At 40.8% G+C, this 18,042-nt stretch overlaps 1 protein-coding gene across 2 annotated transcripts in view; it reads left to right on the forward strand.

The window, feature by feature from the left end:
• Positions 1–18,042, forward strand: part of CDH4 (cadherin 4) — a 420,434-nt gene that overhangs the window by 74,772 nt on the left and 327,620 nt on the right. The window lies entirely within an intron of this gene.

Below are 18,042 nucleotides of genomic sequence, written 5' to 3' on the forward strand. Positions count from 1 at the left end.
GATACATTTTCAGTAACCTTATTTCCAGGATGTGGAAGAAGAAATACTTTTTGCAGGATTTTTGATGCCAGTGGTGACAGTGACACTCAAAACCACAAAGTAAATTTTCCTTGATTTTTGTTTATTTGTTTTTACTGCTTTCCTAGTGAGGTTGGGTCATCAATTATTGGAGTGTCAAGGTTGGCAGTATGTTTTTAGTCATGTACACTATGATTTGTACAAATTAAGGCTTTGACCTTTTGATTTTCTTTGCCTTCAGAGGGGGATTTGCCAGTGAGGGTGTTGGAAAGTGTTGTGGAGGAAATGCCAAAGGTAAGGAGGGAAGGTTTCCAAATAGAAATCAGTCTGGGATCACGTTCATCAGTCTTTGTAAACACATCAAATCCAAATGTTGTAATCCTGCCCAGACCAAAGTTATCACATTCTCATTGTTTCCAGTAGGTGAGGATTTTATCCCAGTGCTGCTGGAGTATTTTGAGCTTTGATAAAAATAGCTGCCACTGTCTGACATTGATGATAAGGTGAATAAAGTGAATGTTGTGCAGGATAATGAATTTCCCCCAGTTATATCTTCTCTTTCTTCAGGTACAGCAATTAAATTCAATCCTGAATTTTTGTGTGCTGAGAAAACCTCCTCTGAGTTACATAAATTTCCTCACATTCTTTATTTACTTTATTGAACATGTGTAGTAAAAATATCAACCCTAAAATTCATCTTCCTCTTGGAATTTGTTTTGCCATCTGGTAGTCGTGAACGAGAGAGAAACTTTTCATCCCTGCTGGGAGAGCTGCTCGCTCATCTTCTCTCCTGTTTTGTTGAAATGGAGAACTTTCCATGCACAATAAATTCCCAAATGGCCACGATGGGGCTGGGCTCCATCAGCAGGACCTTGGTTTTATTCTCACAGCAGAGTGGGGCTGCTCTGGTTGTGTTTGTTGTAGGAGCTCAATCTAATTCAGTGCACAATGCCCATGGAACTCATATATTTCAGGGTAGTGGAGCAACTTGCATTTCCTTAATGAGGCTCGTGGTAGTCAGGCCTTTGGAAATGTTAGTGCAAGAGCAGCTTTTTGGGATGGGTATTGCATCTTCCTGGCTGCCTTAGAGGCTCTCTGGCAGATGGACTACAAGGAAAACAGTTTAAATGGGGACACGGGTTCAAAATAACTCACCGTTTAATTGCTCCCTTTCAAAATCATTGTGTATCCTGGAGGTTTTACCACCAGTTAATGTTGCATTTACAGTTCTTAAGATGTTCATTATAGAAGCAGAGTCAAGAGCCTTTTCTGAAGGGAACTGGTGTGAACATTCCCAAGATATTGTTGGCTGCAAGGCACAACTTTTTGTTTGGTTTGAAGCAAGGTACCAGCACTGTGATGAATTTTAATTGATCCCAGTTGCAGTTAGTTTTCAGCTTGTCATTGTTAGGGAGAGACTTGTTTAGTGTGGGGCAAAATATCTCTGTATTTTTCATCATGATGTACAGGACTTCATCCTCTTTTGGTGTAAATGAGCCTAAAGCCACTGATGTAATGAAACTGTGCCCATTTCTGCCTCTTGAACTCCTCTTTTTGCTGCCTGACATGCAAAACACAAAGGGATTACTCAGTGTGGAGTGCCTGCAGAATCAGGCCCTTCAAAATAAATTAGTCACATCTCTGTCCAAGCAGATTGCAGTAAAACAAGAAATATGAGTAGTGCTCTTAGAATAATTTTGAACATCAAATTTTTTTACTGTGTTTCTTCTCAAAGGAACTAAAATGTGGTCTCTTACAGATAAATATAAATGAGCAGACCAGTGAATTTGGATGAAATCATACCTTTTAAAGATGCAAATTGAAAATTAAGCCTCAAAACAATAGAATCCTCCTGGGCCTTTCAGGAAGGATTGTATATTGCTCGTCAGACACTGCTGCCAGGTTGCAAATTTTATTTCACAGTGAATTCCATGGGAGAGCTGCTGGAGCTCGCTTTTATGATGAAAAGAGAAGGATCTATTGAAAAGATGTATAACATTTCCACAATCTGGATCATCTGTTTTAGGAAAGAGATTCTTTTAGGGGGAAGGAGCTGTAATGGGGAGTGTTGTGCTTACCAAGTTGTGCCTGGGCCTTTGCATTAAAACCAGGAATGTTCTGGGGCTGCTGCTCCTGATAAGGGACAAACTCTTCTATTGGCCCCAATGTGGACCCACAGCTATAGAAGCTTTTAATTTCTTTTTTCTTCAAGTCATCTTAGACCATCTCCTTTCCATCTCTTGCTTCTCTCTATTCCTTCTTTTCATTCCCTTTTTTTTTTGCTTGGGAAGATTTTTTCAGGCTTTGTTACATCTTTTGATCACCATCATTCAACTGGAAAGTCCCCAGATTGAAAATATCGGAGGGAAAGAATCTGTTCAGGAACAGTTCTAATGAAAATATAATAGTCATGATAAAGGAGGTTAAAATGAAGCAGTTTACTCAACTGGTGAAGTCAAAGTGGAAAAAAGATTGGTTAAAAGAGGTGGGAAATTGTGTCTTTACAAAATTATGGGATTCTAAGTGAGGCAAATCCTGCAATTTGATTCCCTCTGGTAGGGACAGAGCAGGACTTCCAGGAGGCATTTTGCAATGATGTCATCCTGTTTCTGCCTTTGACTGCTGCTTTTTATGGGATATAAATACTGGCCAAATGTGGGAATGGTGCCAGAAATGGATTTACAGGCATAAATCCTGAGGGTAACCTGGAAGTGTCTCACAGACCTCCAGCTGGCCACTGGCTGTGTTTGAAATGAATCTCAGACATGGACTTAAATGTTTGCAGTGATGGATCTTTGTAACTGAGTTCCATTCAAATAAGATACGTAGAAGAAGAATGTTTTGGGTTTGTATGGAATTAAAAAAAAAACATGGTTAGTATTACAAAATTGCTGGTCACAGAAAGCAGCTTAACTTAAGAGAAAAGTCTTAATTGTGATTATGAAGGAAATATTTAATACTGCAGTCAGAAAATTATTCTGCTCGTGGCTGGCTCCTGTTGATGCAGATCAGGTTTAAAAATTCAGTTTTACTGGGCAGCTCTGGAACAAAGTCAGTAGTTAACAAGGCAGAGACTTGCTTCAAGCAGGAGTGTTCAAATTCAGCTCAAATTCAGCTGTTACAGATGTTGTTCATGGGGAGTTTGACAAACTGACCCCGTACATGGAGCTCCAGTTTGGGCCTGGATTTAGTAATTCTGGTCGTGCAGCTGCAATATTAATAAGCCCATGAAATGGAAGTGCAGCAGTGAGCTGGCACAGAGAGGAAATTGGGGAGGAAATGGCTTAAAAATGTGGCTTTGCATATGTTTCCAGTGGGCTAGAAATGTATTTTAACTTGCAGATTTCCCACTGCAGTGGTGTTACGAGCTGAGAAGGGGACTGGACCCTGCACTGCAAACCAGCTTTTTTTCAATAAAAGGAGGCTTCCTATTATTTATGTTTAAAAGACCAGCTTTAAAGCATGTGACTTGGTTTGGGTTTTTTCCTTTTCCCTTGTAAATGAGTTTGTATTTAACTGCCAGTCCCAATCTGTCTGTGCACCCATGCTGTATATGGGCAGAAAAAAGCCATTTGTGTGAAGCTGTGGTGTTTGCCCTGGCTGTGAGAGTGGGAGCAGGAGGTTGAAAATCTCCTGGGTCCATCCAGTCAATCACAGCAAATTCCCTTGACACAGCCAGAATGGGATGGGACCAAGCAGGGACCAGCCATTCTTTGGGTGGATTCATCTCAGCAAGACTGTTTAGCTTTTTTAAAATATTATAGTTTAAAAGGGCTCAGTTTGATGCAGATAACACCCTGCAATTAGAATTTAATTTCAGAGAAGTACCAGAGAGCATACCCTGACATGCCTCCCCCATAGAAAGTTTATTTCAAATTGTTGGGAAGATAGAGCATTAAGTAAATGAAATGTGAGTAATACCTTGCAGATTGCCAGAGAAGTGTGTGCCTAGGCATTTTAAAAGTAAGGGTAATATTTCACCAGCTTCTGAGAAATATATCAAAGATGCATAGATTTTAAGGCCAGGAGGCACTGTTAGATCATCTCTTCTGACAACCTGCATAACAAGCTAAAAAGTTTTCCAGTAATTGCATCAAACATACACAAAAAAATATAAAAGAAAACATTTCTGATTAAACAGCAAGAAATGCACACGTTGAAGGTGTCGTTCTTTCTCTGGCCTTCAGTTTGCACAAGTTTTGTTTGCTTGCAGGATGCAAATTGGAGCCACAGCCTGACTCATCCAGCAGTACCTGAATTTTGATTCCTTGTTTTATCATTTATAACCTTTAGGTGGATTAGATGTTCTTAGAGATGCAGAATGTTTCACACAGGGGTGATTGAGTCCTGAAGGAGAGAATCATGAGCTGAGCTGGAGGTGCCCAGCAGTGCCAGGTCTGAGCTATCCAAACTTTGCTCTTTTGTTGGCATGATTTCTTCTCAACAGCAAACACTACCCAAAGGGGTTTCTTTAAGAAACAAGTAATGATATTTTTTTAAAGCCCCACAAATAAAAAAGCCTCTCTACTTTTTGAGTTTCAGCAGTCTGTCTGATTTTGGAGCCAATTCTGTTATTTCCTGCACTTTAGGTTCGATTTGAGCTTTGTCTGAATTACACTGTGTGCCAACCTTCCCTTTTTTTCTGCCCTTCACCGCACCCACAGTGATTTTATTTTGTTTGCAATTGAAGTATGGCTTTACACAAACTCTGGGAATGGTATGCATATGGATCACTTACAAATAAATCTGTGTACAGAAAACATAGATTGCCAAGTAGGCAAAACATAAAGATGTCTGTGCGCTCATAATTTCCCAGCATTACTGTGCACTGCACTTAGCAGGATTAAGAGCTGTGTATCTTCACTGCACAGCATATGTTCAGGCAGGAAAACCACCTGCATTAATTTTTGTTTCCAGGTGTCACTGCATGTGAATCTTCACTGCCTGTCGGGATTCATATAAATGGCTGATGTAGCATCTGAAGATAGCACGGTGTATTTGGGGGAAATATTCTGTGTGAACTTAGATGCTCTTAATATTGGTGTTATTGAGCTTCTCTGGACTCCATCTGCTCAGCTATTCTCAGCACAGGTCTCCAAGGCTGCTTGGGTACTCACTTGGCTTTAACCATAGTTAAAAAGTGAGTTTAATACAGGATAGCTGTCAGGTAGGAGCCATATCAAATTTTAGATTTCACACAGGGCACTTCATAAAGTGCTTTTTGTTACCACTAGTGGTGTGCTGATGGTTATGATGAGTTTGTACAGTGATAAAATGGTTCAATGGTGCATTTGTCAACAGTGTCAAGGTAATAGAAATGACTTGAACATCATCTCTTGCAATTTATGCTTTGAAGGAGCTGAACTATTCTGTAAGCATACTTGAATTTCAAATAATCATATCTGAGAAGCATCATTTTATTTTTTAGAACATTTAGCAGGTGGTCCCTGCAGCTCCATGTGGGTGCCATCTCCATGCCTCTCCATCCCATTCAGCTGGTCTGGTGCTGTCTCTTCCTCCCCTCCTCCTGCCAGCTTTGTTTCCATATGAGTTGTTCAGGCAGAGACACTGCAGATGGATCATGGAAAACTCACATTAGGATAATGTGAACAAAGCTACTCCTGAAATCACTTAGTGATGTGAACGTGGTGAGTGATTTGCTGGAAAATGCTCATCATGCCTTGGTTAAGTGAGTGATCATGGATAAGTTTTCCTCTGTATTTAATAGTCCATTAAAGACTCTTTAAAATGCAGCTTTTCTGAGAAGCTGGGGATGGAAGGATACTGCAGTGCTTTATGCTGATTGATACCAACTCAACCAGCATCCACAACTAAAAGAACTTAGAGCAGCAACCACACTATTAACTGTGGTGGGGCATGATTATTCATAGATGATATAATCTAAATTTAGTAGAAACCACTTAAATTCTGACCACAGCTTGTTGAGACTCCTTTTCACGAGGAGACTTCCAGGGTTTCATTTTTCTCCTTAATGACTGAAGCTTCCCCATGAGAGGATGTGTTGTAAACAGCACTGAGGGCTCCTTCCCAAGGCTGGACCCACTTCCCATTCAGCACATTCAGAGGGGTGTGATTCTCATTGGTTTGGAATTGCTTTTTCCAGTGGTTAAAGAAGACAAACAATATTTCAGGAGGGTTTTTTTAAACAAGTATTTAATCAGTGAGTCCTGATTTGTTTCTTTGCAAATGGATTTTGTGCAGAAACAGCTGTTAATGCAGAAGAAATTTGCTGGACTTGTTCCTTTTATTGATAACAGTATGGTCTTTATTTCATGTTGGTGTCTTCCATCTGCACCTTGTTGCAGAATTCTGCCTATTTTTCTCATTCTTTCCTTTGTAGTTCTGAATGGAAGAACCAGCAAACATCTCCAGACTTAAAACAACAACAAAAAAATTACCAAAAGAACCTGCCCAGCCACACTTTAGTAGTTGCTTATTTCTGGAATTTTGAAGAGGTTTTTCCTATCCTGGATGAGGTTTCAATCTGGAGCAGCACTTGAGAATTGCAGCAAGTGTTGTAGCAATGCCACCTAGGAGAAGATGCCAAGAAATAAGGAAATAGTCATTTTATTACAAACAGCAGGTGGTTAAGTTGGTGCAGCAAGCAATGCCAGACATGAGTGAATTTGCAGTGAGTACAAGGCAGAATCTTGTCATGGGATGGCAAAGGTGCAGTCAGAGATGCAGGTAGCAGTGATGATAAATGTTCAGGGCAGATGCTGCTCTTGCCAAGGCGTAGATCACCATCAAATAGGGAAATAAATCTTCCCTGTGTTGACTTGAATTTCCTGCTCTGCCAGCAGTTCTGCTCCCATTTAGGCCCATTACTGACTTGGTTTGCTGCTCTTGTGTTTTACTTACCAACACACAAATATTTAAAGCTTTATTAAGTTTTATGAAGGAATTGAACACCTCTTCTGCCCTCCTTGCTGTTTTCTGTCCCTGTCCTGGTGGTGGAGCTGCTTTGGTGGTGCTGATGCTGCTGGGTGTGCTCTCTGTGCAGAAATGGGGACAGCTTGGAGTCACAAGTTGGATCATCTGGGGAATGATTTTGCTGCTTTGGATGTGCTGCCTGAAGCTGTTGACTCCCTCCTGGAAGGTCTTGGCTGTTCAGGAGGCTGGAGCCTGTTTTCCAGTGGGTGCACTGCAGTCCTGCTTGGGAGAGCTGACATACTGCATATGCTCTGATAATGTTATTTAATTACAAAATCAGGTGTATGTTAAACATAATTAATTGAGAGTATTTTGGCTTTCTTTTTTTCTTTTTTGAAAAACCTGAAGCCCATTTTAGGCAACAGTGACAGCTAAGCTTTTCAAAAGTTGGGAATGGATGATAATACACCCTGAAGCAACTATAAAAGGTCCATGTTCTTCATGGATGGGGTGGCTGGAGAGGCACAGGAAAAAGCTGTCAGTCATGGTGTGCAAGGAGCTGTTTGTTCTTAATAATTTCCAGTGGCTAAAGCTGCTACTCCAGGTTTCCTCTGACAGTCCTTTTGTTGTGATGCCTCACAGAGGTGGAGGGCACACAAACCACATATTTATTATTATTATTATTATTATTATTATTATTATTACTATTGCTATTACTATTATTATTATTATTTCAGGCCAGTCCCAGCACTGGTGTCTCGTTGTTGCTGTCATTGGGCAGAGGGTGCACTTGGGGTGGCTCAGGTCCCTGCTGTGTGCCTGTCAGGGGCTGGGGAGGGAGGGAGAGCTGTGCTCTGTGTCAGTGCTGCTTTCTTCTCTCTGGCCCAATACTGCATTAATGGGCTGTGGGAGAAGCACCAGCCTGCCCTGCAGCTGGCATCACCTGGAGGAGTTTTGTGTGTTTTTCATCCCTGTTGAGAGCTGTGGGTACCATGGGGATGCAGATGCTGCAGCAGCTCCTCCTGGGGGCTCTGAGGCTCAGAGTGTGGAGTCATCGCCAGTCATGAGTTACTGGGGTTCATCACTTCTGCAATATCCCACTTCTCATGGCTTACAGGAGGAGTGTGAGCCAGGTGAGAGCTCTGGTTTCTGGGTGGGATTTGTCTTGTGCCTGAGGCCACAGATGGCACCAGAGTTGTGTTTGGCTCATCCTGGGATTCCCTGCTTTTATGTGGTTCAGTATCTGATTTTGAGCAGATCACAGAACCAGAATGGTTGAGAGTAGCAACTTTAACATTGCCTTGTTTCCTTCTTACATCAGTGTTTGGTATCTCTACTAGAATGTATGAATTGCTTTAAATGGAGCAACAGGAGAACTCACACAATTTTGGCAGCATTGCTGTAACATGAGACAAAGTTCTGAATGTTTGAAAACTAGATTCTTCTGCTACTGTCAGTCTGGAATTCCAGGTAGCCTTGTAGGAAAAAAGAGAGGGTGGAGCTAAAGAAAAATCCCATTGTGTAGAGATGTAATGCTGTGAAAGGTTCTTGTGCAGATGGTGGCTTGCTCTTGTGTATGCATGGCTTTCACCTCCTCTTAGAGGCAGCTCCAGTTAATGCTGATATAAAACTGCCTGTTAATTGGAGTACATGGAGATAATGGTAGGTATAATCTCTAAGTAAACTCTTAAAAGCTCTGGAAAAAGGGTATTTAAAAAAAAAAAATCATCTCTCCCCAAAACCTGAGTTTGCACTCTGCTTTGAAGATAGACTCATCAGTGTGCGGAGCAGACTTCTGCCTTGAGGCCATTTATAGTGCCGAAGCTTGTGAAGCTAAAACAGTTTGATGTGTAATTGCAGGAGGAAATGGAAAACCTGCTGAGCATGGCAGGATATAGTGCCTTATCACCCTTTATGTGCATCCAGTGCTTGCTGAAATTGCCAGCGGATCCGCAACATCGACAGAACGGTGACATTTTTCATGGGCCGCCGTGTTCTGAATCAACACTGCAACAGCGCGATTAGAGTAGCTAAAGTAGGGGGAACAATCAAAGAGTTGCATGTGACAGATCAGGTTTTAGTCATTCCCTGCTCCTTATTGCCTGCTGTCGTGTGTGATATGCAAAACAGCTTCTCCAGACGCATTACACCTTCACATTACCTGGAAATTGAATTTTATTTGGTGGCCTGCATATAATTTATAGCACTCTTCCAATGCACTTCAGTTCTCATTTAGCTAAAAGTGTGTTCTTTATTTCCTACTGGCAGGGAAACAGAAATAAAACTGAATATTCAGCACCACTTACAGTATATAAGAAACCAGGCTATTGAAGTTTTAAGCTGCTTGGATGTGTTATTGACAAGAACTGTCTATTCTGGAGTTAAGCACACGATGGATTTGATTCCCAGAGGTATCATCTCTCCATAGTAATTAATCAGGGAAAAGGCACTGACTCTGAATAGCAGTACTTGAAGTTATGGGCCACTATTAGCACTTGAAAACCAAATGGTAATTGAACATACCATATGGAGGAGAAATGGGGGTCCAGGCTAAGGACTTGGGATCCAGCCTTGCAGGGCAGAGAGGAAAAAGGGATTTTTAATTATTCAAATAGAAGTACTACTTCTGCTAAGCACTTCACTACATGGAAAAATACCCTGTAAATAATTTACTGCTTGTTTTGTTGTGTATGTGAGGCTGTTGGGATCAACTCCTAGACCAGCACATGTTGTCCAGCCACACATATTCAGGTAGATAATGCTGCTAGTGCAGTATCTCTGTATCAACAGGTTACTTGAATGCAGAGAAACTGGCAGTGAAAATTCGTTTGGGTGTTAAAACAAAGATTTTCAACTAGGTTTTAGGGTCTGTGTTTATTTCTCTTCCACCTAAAAGCACAATGCAATGGGCTGTAAAAGATCCTGAGAAGTGTACTCAGTGAGCAGAATGTTAACTGAATATCAGGATCTATGGAAAAGCCTGGCCAAAAGGCAGAAAGAGCCATTAGAAAAGAGGTAGACAGCAAATTCTTCTACAGAAGTTACAGAACTTGAGGCTGGCACAGAGTCATGGATGAAAACTCAAATATCCCTGCATCCTTTCTGCACCAGCATCCAAAGCACCAACACTGCTACAGCAGTGGAGGGAGGGCTCAGATTTCCAGCTCATTTTGGGGAGTGATGCAGTTCATGCTGATTTATGCAGCCCTTGGAGAACACTTAAAGGTTCACCCATTCTCTCCTGGCAAGTCTTCAGGAGAGATTTCAGCTGCTCCATGATAAACACAGCAATAATGGGGCTCTGGTGTTGGACACCTGAGGTTGGCACTGGGATATCCCTCACTTGCAGTGCTCAGTGGTCTGGATTTTGGCCAAAAGAACCTGTGTTTTAGCTGATGCTTTCTCAGCTCTCTTGCAACCACTTTGCTTTTAATCATGCAGGTTTTCATTTTCTTAGGTCAAACCTAAGGAATCAGTATCTGTACTTTTTTTTTTTTTTGGTGCATATCCTCTGTTTATATCCTCTTTGAGGTTGATTTATAGAGCAGGTCGTTCGTTGCAACCAAACATTTATTTCAATCTTGTTCTTGGAGTTTGAGCTTTCAAATAAACTCAATTTAGTTTTATTCTTCAAGAAAAATTCATCTCATCTAATAGGCTTTCAAACTTGATAGTTTGGAAAAATGAAAACAGCTTTAAATGGTGTTTTCAGGCAAAACTTGTGCCATGTAGGACAGCTGATAGCAGTGTGAATTTCAAAGTCTAATTACAGATGTTACCAACTATGAAATTTATGCCGTTTGTGGGGAATTTAACTGTGCAAATGTATGTTTTAAATGAACAAAACAAAACAAACAACCACCTCTGAAAGCACTGATTGGAATTCATTTGGTAGAGGAATCCTACTTCCAGTGGGGCATTCCATTAATTTCTGTCTCCTGCAGATGAACCAGCTTTTCCTGTAGCTTTGCAGACTCAAAGGCTCCAATTCTGGCAGTGTTTTGTGATTATATTTATTTAGCAAAGCTATTGCTCCCACAAGTGCAAGTATTGCTGTTCCTTGTGTTCCTAATCTGACCCTCCTGGCAGGGCTGGATTGATGCTCCCTTGGTTTGTAACTTGTTGAAACTAAAGAATTCCTGCAGCAGTGTGAAGTGCCATGAACAGCAGAGCTGTGCAGGGTGGCAGGAGTACCTGGAATTGCAGCTTTTCCAGGCTTCTCATGCATCTTCTGGGGTGTGTAACATAAATCTGGAGTAATTAAAAGCACTCTCAGGGATGTATTTGCTAAAATCTACACGAGTCCAGGATCTACAACTTTCTCACCTTGGAAAATGCCATCTAAAAATTCCTACAAAAAGTCTTCAGTGTGGGATTTTTATATTGTATTTAAGAGGGCAAGACTTCATGGGTGATGTTTGATGTCTTTGAGCTGTAAAGCATGACTGTTCTCACTTGTAATTATTTTGCTAGTCCTTTACACCACAGCTGTAAACCTAAACTTTCCTTAGGAAATGAGTAGCAGAGCTATTTTATCTGCAGACTCTCTTTGGCATTGCTCTGGGTTGTTTTACAATAAAAGCCTTTTCTGGTGTACTGATGTGCTAGACACAGGAACAGATTTATTTTGTGTTATCATGAGAACAAATGCAGTTACAGTGTAGGCTTAAATAACATCAGCACATCTCTTCCCAAGGTGGAGATGAATTTTGTTCCTTTGCACGAACATAAACATGGTTTTGATGGAATAACAAGAATCAAAAACATTTTCCCCATATCCATCTGTGAGAAACTCCTTGCACTTTAGCTCGATAAAACACTTTGTAAACAAAAATTTAGTGAAATAGAAGTTGATGTTAAGAGAAGAAAAACAACAGCAATGCTGTTCTGGAGATGCTCAAGTCTTGATTACAGTCCTGTGAAATTGTGGTAAATTATTTAAAAATTTTCAGTTTCTAAAAGAGCAAACAACTTGGTTTCTTTAAATGCAAATTTAAGGTTCACATCCTATTTTGTAACACTTAATATAATTCACTTTAGAAGCTTTCAGCTTATTAACTAGTAAGCTTTGTTTAAATTGTGGGTTGCAGCAGAAGTACTGATTGTCTTTCACATTTATAGTTGCATTTTTTTGTGTCCTTTATTTCCTATTTACGTGAAGTAAAAAACTGTAGAACACAATCTGTCCATCAGAAATTATGGGAGTATGTATCCCTGTCACTAATGGCATGGAGTTTTCCTTTACAGCACTTGTGCTTTCTCCTAGATTCCAGTTTTATAGACTAGGTTTTGTTCTCCTTGAAAGTACATTATAAATCAATAAGATGCATTTTACAGCAAAAGGAAAACATTACATGTGTAGAGCACTCCTTGGGAGAGCTTTATATTTTATTGAACCCTTGAAAAGTTGCAGAGTGGCACACTTGGAGTAAGAGAAACTTGGTTTTCCATTGATGCTGGCTTGTGATGATGGTTTATCACCTTCAGTGCAAATTTACTGCAGATCTGGGTATGTGAGTTCCAGTGACGTGTGGGGAATGTTTATAGGAGCCAGCTCTCCTCTGCAGCACCCACAGCAAGCCCTGGCCTGAGAACTGATGAATGTACATGGAAAAACAGATAAATTGGCTTCTGCAGAACTCTTCAGGGTGAAATCTCGACCCAGTGAAGGGAGTGGGAGTTCTGGGTTGGGCTCTGGGGTGCTGAAGGGGATTTTTGGTTTTGGGCAGCACAGTGAGTGCTCAGTGCTCACACCATGGCAGAGCCTGAAGCCCCTTCCAAAATCCTCCAGGACAGCCCAGATCTTTGGAAATAAACCTTGAGGATGCAGATAAAAACCCCCAGAATGACAAGAACCCAGGGAGATGGTGCTGGTTTTGGATGCATCTCCTGTCCCCCACGGCTCCCAGCTCTGTCTGCTGCTTCAGCTCTGGCCCCCAGGCTAGCCAAGGTCTGACTGCTTCTCATTGAGTAGGAAACAAAAAAATACCACTGTTCTTACTGGTTTTGAAACACAGTGTGAGTGCCCTGAAGGGGAGAAGAGATAAATAATTCAGGCACTAGAAAAATTAAAACATCTAAATGAAGCCAAAATCCCAAATCACAGCAAAGTACTTTGATTGGTTATTTCCTCTTCTTACTGTCCTGAGATGATTTTTTTTTCCAGCCACCAGTAAGTCTGTCAAATCAAAGTGTTTATTTAAAGGAAATATTTACAGCAGTGTTTTCTTTTAGGACTAATATATACTAAAATTAGAAAAGAATGCCTTTTATCTGTGTGGTTAAAGACAGTTCAGCAGGGGTAGGATGTTTTATTTTGTTTCAACCAGGTGACACATTGCCTCACCGGCTGACAAGGTCCAATCTTTGTTTGAATTGCTGACCTTTCCCTCACAAACATCTGCTGTGTTAAAAACCTGTGTTGTTCTGTTTCCTTTTGCTGTCTCATAAAAGGATGCAAGTGGGGAAGCAGGATCCAAAAATTTTCAGAATTGCAGCTCTTCCTGGGACACTGAAGTATAATCAATTTATGTGTCTTCCATGTTATTTGTTCAGTCTGGCTCATGGGGACTGATCACTGGTGTTGATGTCTGCATTGCAGTTGGTGGAAAACATTTTGGACATCACATGTTTGTATTTTTTTGTTGGTCACTTGGAGTTTCTCCTTTCATGCAAATAATTGCTGTTTTCACTTCTGTTGCATTCCAAAGAGAGGGAAAATGCAGAATTCTTTAATCTGAAGCATATCCCTGCCTGTGTGGCTCTGGAGCCACCAGCATCAGTGGGAGGATGATCTGCAGAGGGAGAAGAGCTGATAGGAGAGGAATTCTGCAGAGTGTTGGCAACAGCTCAGTAGCAATTTGTTTACACCTTGTCCTGGGAAAAAGCAAGTTCCTTTCTTGAAAACATTTGTGCACCTAGACAAATCAGATTGTTTTCAAGCAGAATTGTTCTCAGGATTGAGAAGTCAGCTTTTTATGGAAAAATCAAACTTTTGGAATCTTTGGATGCTGCTTGAGTGGAGCCTTGTGTTTCAATCCCAATCACTTGTTGGGCAGTAGTTGGAAATTTTTTGCCATTAATGTCCCTGTCTCAGAGGTGAATACAGCACATCCCCATTGCCTTGGAGTCCCTGTGAGTTCTGGGGTGGTTGTTTGATGGAGAATGGAGCCCATCAGCAGTGAGCAGTGTGTGTTAGTCCCCTCTCACACACACTGTGCTCAGGGCTCTCTGGGCAGTACCACAGGGTGACTCCATGTGAAATGAGACCCAAACAACTCCTGGCTCGCTGTGTTTCTCTCATTAGCCTCATTTCCAAGGATGTGGAATAGATGCTTCAGGAGGCTGCAAAGCTGGGTTCACCTCCAGTGCTCTCCTGGAAGCAGTGGTGCTGTTCTCAGGATCATCAGGCACGATCTCAGACTTGCACTGTTCCTTGGGCTGGTTAAGGGATGACAGGCTGTCAGAGCTGCTGGGGAAGGAGCTTCAAGGAGCCATTGTTCTTTCAAATTAAAACATTTAAACATTTAAATCCAAAGGCAGGACTTGCAGGCTCGTTTTAATTATTCCTTTTGTCTTGTGGAAATCCTCTCCTGCTGATGATCACACAGCTGTCACATATACATTACCTTTAGTCAGGATACATGACAGTGCTTTCCTATTAGCTGTCATTGTTTTACAGGGAAAACTAAAAACCACTAAGGCAGATGTATTAATTTCAAAAGAAGACACACTGCTGGTGAAGTTATTAAAATAAAAATATCTGGAGACTCAGATTTTTCTGATTTATAGCAGAGATTTGCAGTGTTGCCTCATGGCAGCTGAGGTGACAGGATATTTTTGGCTGTGTTATGGAGATGTCATTGCTGTCTGATCCCACTGCCATCAGGTTGAGGAGCACTGCTCAGAGTAGCTGGTCATGTGTGAGTCTGTTAGTCATGACTGTTCCTCCTTTGTGATCACTTCTGGCACAGATAAGTTTATTACCTCCCTGCTACTCTCCTGTATGACTATGGTTAATGGATTCTTCAGGAAAAAAAAAATCAGGTGGTGTTGTTTTGGCTAAACATCTGTTTAATTCTGGTTTTTGAGCTGCAGAGTTTACTTCTAAGACTTAAAAACCTACCTGTTGATACAGGGAGCCATGTATATATTCAAAATATTTTGCCTTTTTCTGGGTAGATAAATAGATGCTTTTTTAATTGTTTCCCTAGGAGATATTTCAGTAGGTAATCCTGCAGTCTGGTGCAGCAGGAATGTTGATTTTCATGACTATTTTGTTATTTTTTATGAGACATTGCACAAAATAGAAAATCAAGAGTTCTACATGCAAAGGCAGGCTGGAGCTATTTGCCATTTATTGTCCAGCCAGGTACAGTTAATTACATGGTGTTTTTTTTCATGTCTAATCTCCCAAAATATATAATGTCATTTTATTTTCATTTGTATTTGCTATATTGGTTTGGAAATAAATGAATGCAGCATGTTTCCTGAGAGTTCTGGAGTATTTTAGAAAGGGCAAACCAAATTGATTTAATCACAGATATTGTTAAAAGCTCCATTTTAATGGAATGTGCTGTGATTGCTGCTGCGAACAGCAGACTTTCATTTTTGAAGTTGTTATTCAAAGAGAATATGCATGTCCTGAGAATGAGCTATAAAATGAAAATAATAAGCCCAACTACAAACAAGTCATAGGAGGAAAATATTGTTGTATGGGAATAGTTTTATATAAGAACATTGGAGCATCTGAAACAGTTTCCTTCCCCATAAATCATATGATAAAATCATGAGGAAACACAAACCTTCAGACTCCTTTCAGTTTACTTAAAGCTAAGTGCAGAGGAGAGGAGATGAAGACTTTTCCTGGGAATCTCTGAGTTCAAACAGAAACCTTCTGATCCCTGGTAATTTGCTTTTTGCTGTGGCTGTGACACGTGGAGTGGTTGTCACTAAGAGCTTATTAAGAGGCTGGCAGAGCTGTGGGGGGAGCTGTGTGCTGATGGATTGCTTTATTTATTGCAGGGCAGTGTTTGTGCCTCATTCTCCAGGAGGGAATGGCCCCAGCCCTGGAGCTCCTTGGGGTGTGCTGACAGGAGGGAACCATGGGCATAAAGGTTGTGTTTGGTGGCTGCAGGTAGATGCCATCAGACTGGAGGAAAAGGAAATAATTAAAGCTTTTAATATCCTATATTACAGGTTTCTACTTTAGCCTCATTATCAAGACTACGACAGTTTTCTGCTTCCTTTCTTTTCCCCCATTACATTAACTGGGTTGGAGGGCATGAGCAGCACTTGATGTAACAACTGCTCTGTCCCACAGTGTTTTCTTTTCAATTGCTTGGCCTAGGTTTTGTTTTCCCAGACCAGTCAGTGTGAGCTGTATTTGTTAAACCTGAATTCCAGACTTTTTTTTTTGTATATTTTTAAGCACAACACTCCCCCTTTCTCCTGTGGAGGTGAGATTTCTAAGGAATTCTGCTTTGAGCATGGGAGGCAGGCAGTCAGGACTCTGCCAGGGCTGTGTGCTAGAGAAGTCACGCTTGTAATCCTAAAATAACCCCAGTTCTTCATGCAGATGGAGCACCCAACCTTGCAACGCCTACAGTCAGCTCATGTGGTCAAGCTGGAGCCTGTGCTGGTAGGGAAGGATTTGGGATTGGGAAGTTCCCAATTCTCACTGATTTTGTTGTCACAGCAGGGCCCATTGGGGTCTCCAGCAGCAGCACAAGTGTGACCATCATCTCCATCATCTTTTGGGTTTGGGCAGATAAATGCAGGAGAGAATGAGCAGGCAGCTTCATGTGGACTGAGATGGTTTCCCTGGCATGACAGAGCTATAGGGACAAGTAAAGATTCTTTTTCTTAAATGTGAACATTGGGTCGTTTGTGGGTGTAAAGTCAAAGTGAGCCAGAAAAATAAAATGTTTAAGTATGGCCAGTGCTGAAAGATTTTTAGCTAAAAGTCTGGAGTGACTGACAGAGACCATGAGCAAATCCCTGCTGGGATCTCCAGCCCTTACTCAGCATGGACAATAAGAGGGTGACTTAATTTGTGTGGGTATTGGTGCTTATCATCATCATGACTTCAAATAGATTCTGATTTCTTTTCATATCTTTTCATAAAAATACAAAAGATGTAAAGAATAGTGCTTTTAGAGGGATAACATGTGGCTTTGAGCATCTCCTGCCAACAGGAACGTGAGGTGCTTAATGAGCTGCAGAAGTCAGATATTACAAGGGCTCTTCATTGGTAGGATCATTATTCTTTTTGTGTTGTTCAAGTAAAAAAAAATCGAAGAAACTACAGTGTAATGGTAAAGAAACGCTATTTTCTATTCAAGTGAAGGTTTGGAAATCATTGGTTATTTCTCTGGGTTTGATTTTTCATAACTGCTGAGATTGGAGCATTAACAGGTGTTGCAGGGCAGAGCAAGCAGAGTGCATTTCCATTTTATGTTCTTACAAAGCACGTGTATCAGAATTGACATCCATCTCTTGCATACAGATGCCTTCTTTTTTTCTGGTGGAAACACTTGCATAAAAAGGGAAGACTTCTGTCGTAATACATGCTCTGAATTGTCTAATGCCAATAAACCTGCAAGTGTTGAATCTTCCCTGGGCAGTGCTGCTATAAATTTTAATATGATTTTCTTCTGGCACGTGTTTTGGTTTTGTTTTGCTGCTGGAATGCTACTTCTTGTGTTGGTTCAGTGGTATCTGCATGGGATGTTAAGGTTCTGTATTCTGTCTGTGTATCTGCAAATGTTCATCAAATTCTGATTCTGTATTAAGCAAGGAAATGAAGATATGCAAATGAAACTCTGAGAAATAGCCATGTCAATTTATAACAAATGGCTAAATACCACAAAGAAATCAAGAAATACAGTCAACTTAGCTAAACCCCAAGTTGAGTATATTAAAATATGCAATGCAATTAAAATGTCACTGTAACATGAGAGAGTATTAGTGATTTATATCTTACACATACAACAAGATTCTGGCTTGGGAGGTAATCCAAGAAACTCTCTTAGAGACCTGACCTTTCACTGAAATACATCTCATGTTTTGCTCTGATAAGGACCCTTTGACATAAAAGAGGGTGGAATGATAAATTCATGCTTTGCCATT

This window comes from Catharus ustulatus, chromosome 17 (genome assembly GCF_009819885.2).
Source record: "Catharus ustulatus isolate bCatUst1 chromosome 17, bCatUst1.pri.v2, whole genome shotgun sequence".
Taxonomy (NCBI): domain Eukaryota; kingdom Metazoa; phylum Chordata; class Aves; order Passeriformes; family Turdidae; genus Catharus; species Catharus ustulatus.